Source organism: Echinops telfairi, unplaced genomic scaffold (genome assembly GCF_000313985.2).
Source record: "Echinops telfairi isolate 266 unplaced genomic scaffold, ASM31398v2 ScPeMD7_7475;HRSCAF=8513, whole genome shotgun sequence".
Classification (NCBI taxonomy): Eukaryota; Metazoa; Chordata; class Mammalia; order Afrosoricida; family Tenrecidae; genus Echinops; species Echinops telfairi.
Genome location: NW_022111379.1, coordinates 12928680 through 12931990, shown reverse-complemented (window position 1 = coordinate 12931990; position 3311 = coordinate 12928680).

The following is a 3311-nucleotide window of genomic DNA, read 5'->3' as shown; positions in this document are numbered from 1 at the left end:
AGTTCAAATGGATGGGGTGGCTGTGAGTTCGGGTTTTTGGACTCTGGGGGCGCAGACATCGTGATTAGCAGCTGAGCGCTGAAGCCCTGTCCCACCAGGGATCCATCTGAGACGTGTTCATCCTCTGTAAACAACAACAGGAGCCCTGGGCGTCTCGCGGATGACAGGGTGGGTTGCTAATCACATGGGCAGCCAGGTTAGCGGTACCCGCCCCTCGGAGGGAAAAGATGAGGCTTTCTCCTGCCGTGAAGACTCAGAAACCCCAAGGGCACTGTCCTCTGTCCGGTGGGGTTGCTAGGAGGTGAGGCAGGGAATTGAGTAGAGGGTTGTTTCCTTGGGGGCATCTTTAAGGCTCTACCTTAGAGGGGGTGAATTAAGACAGTATCCTTTGTTTTCCTTGGGGATATAGTCAGCTAAAAAGACAGAGTACCCCTCCATCAAAGCCAGTCCTATTGGCTACGCCCTAGTTATCTAGGACATAGAGAGAAACCCTCCTGGGATTTTGGAAGATCCCTGTCTGCAGTGCCAGAGGCCACCGAGACCAGCTGCCTCAGGGACAGTGGCCCAGAGACTCAGAGGACCAGTGCAAAGACTATGAAGGACCTCGTTATCTGGCCCGAGACGATGTGACTGAGGCAGAGTGACCCGCCGGCATCCTGACCCAGGGAGGCAAAGGCCACAGGACCACGGGGTTGAAAGGCTGCGGACCGGAGAGAGGCTTGGCTGCTGGCTGAGGAGACGGGTGACTATATGGTTCCTGTGTGCTGCTCCTGACTTGCGGTAACCCATGAACTTCCCGAGGAACCTCCCTTCATTATGAGTAGTGTCTGAGTTCTGTGTGGCCGTTACAATGAATTATCGGACCCACAATCGACGTAGAGTGCTGTGGAAAGAGTGGTGGGTGTCAGAATCGATAAAGAAGGATGGACCATGGAGGCTTTACTGACCCCTGCCTCTGGGCAATAAGGCAGCCAGAGGAGGTCAGATATATCCACTTCTATGCCACTTTCGACTCCTGTAAAGAGTTATAGTCTCGGATCCAGGAACTCAAGCGGAAAGCGAATTTTGAGAATGATGAGGGCAACGAATATGTAAGTGTGCTTTACACAATCGATGTATGTATGGATTGTGATAAGAGTTGTCTGAGCCCCAATAAAATGATTTAAAAAAAAGAGTTATAGTCTCAGAAGCTCGCAGGGGCAGGTCTACTCTCATTAAGACAGTCGAAATTGTCTTAATGGGAGTGATTTGGAGTTTTAAAAGTACCAACTGCTCCTTTTTCATTCCTCCCACCAATAAACTTTTGTGTCCTCGCTCTATTTTTGCCTACTCAAAGCATTCCATGTAAGTGGGGTCATGTCCTTTGGCACCTGATTTATTTTGTGTAACATACAGTTTTCTTGGTTCATGTAGGTGGCAGCATGTAACAGAACTTCATTCTCTGTATGGCTGAATTATAGTGTACGATATGGCTATACCGTCTTTGTTTAGTGATTTTTCTGGTCATGAACGCTAGTTAGTACTCTCCCCCCACCCCAGTCTTTTGTCTATTGTGAACAACGCTGCAATTTGGGGTGTGTATTCCAAGGGGCCGGATCACAAGTTTATGTTTAACTCCTTGAGGAATTGCGGAGTTATTTTCCACAGCGACTACCCCAGGCCGCCTTCTCACCAGCAATGAGCGAGCATTCCAGTTTCACCAACCCCCTTGCCAACACTTGCCATTTTATTTATTTTCTCCTTCTCTTGCTGCTCCCCACCCGCTTCCTCCTCCTCTTTTTTCTTCTTCGTGATCATAGCCAGCCTTGTGAGTATAAAGTGGTATCTTATTCTGGTTTCGATTTGTATTTTCCAAATGATTCACGGTATTGAGCATCTTTTCATCCGTGTGTTGGTCACTGATCCGTTTCCTTAGGAGAAACGTTTCTTCTAGCTCTTTGCCTGCTTCTTACATGCAATTGTCTTTTGGTTGTTAAGTTGTAGGAGTTCTTTATATATTCTGAATATCAAATTCTAATCAGGTATAGTATGAGGCAGAGTCTACCTGATGGCAGTGAGGTGGTTTTTGTTGGGGGTGTTAGTGATACGGTTAATAGTTCCTCCCACTTTGCTCATTGTCTCCTCCTTTCCTTGATAAAGTCTTTTGATGTCAAAAGTTGACATTTTTTGACTTATCCAATCAAGTGTACCTAATTTGCCTTTTGTTGCGTGAGCTTTGGGTGTCAGATGTCAGCGCTCTGTCATCTTTTGTCTAAACCATCTCACTAACTTCCTGACTTGTGGCCTTGCTCCCCTGGTGACCTCCTTGGCTCTACTCACAGAGACCAGGGAGATCCATTTAAAATTGGATCAGATCAAATATGTTTCTTCTACGCTTAAATCCTTTCAACGGTTTCTTGCTGCGTTTTGACTAAAACCAAGGCTCCTCAGTAAAATCCACAAGGAGCTGGAGCAGCAGTTCTCAGCCTGTGGGTGGCGACCCCTTTGGGGGTCGAATGACCCTTTCACAGGGGTCGCCTGATCCATCACAGTAGCACAATGACCGTGATGACGTAGCAATGAAAATAATGTTATGGTTGGGGGGGGTCACTACAACATGAGGAACTGTATGAAAGGGTGGAGGCATTAGGAAGGTTGCGAACCACTGCTCTACAGGGTCAAGAGTCCAAGAATCCATGGACTTTTGGTGGAGTAGTGGGTTATGTGTTCGGGTGCTAACTTCAAGGTCAGCGAGTTGAAACCACCAGCCGCTCTTTGGGAGAAAGCGGAGATTTCCTACTCCAGGAAAAAGTTACAGTCTTGGAAAACTCACAGGGCCAGCTCCACCCTGTTCTATAGAGGTATATCCATATACTCTATAGAGGTATATGTGGTAGATACAAATCCTTATGAGACAGAATTGACTCAGTGGCAGTGGTTTCCTGAGTTTTGACCCTGGCAACCTAGCAGAACCATCTAGGGATGCTTAAAGAATCAGTAGTGGCTGGACAACACACACACACACACACACACACACACACACTTTTTCCCCCTACAATTCTATTGACACTTCCTCCACATATCCCACAATTCAATAGTTCAATCATATCAAGAAGAGTGTACAATCATTGCCACGAGCGATTTTAGAACATTTTTCTTCTTCCTCGTGTAATTACTTTTTTAATTGTGGCAACAAATCTACACAATAAAACATTCTCCCGTTCAACAATTCTACATGTACAATTCAGGGCCATTCATTATAATCTTCGTGATGTACAACCATTATTGATATCCTTTTCCAAATTATTCCATCACTGTTAACAAACCCAATG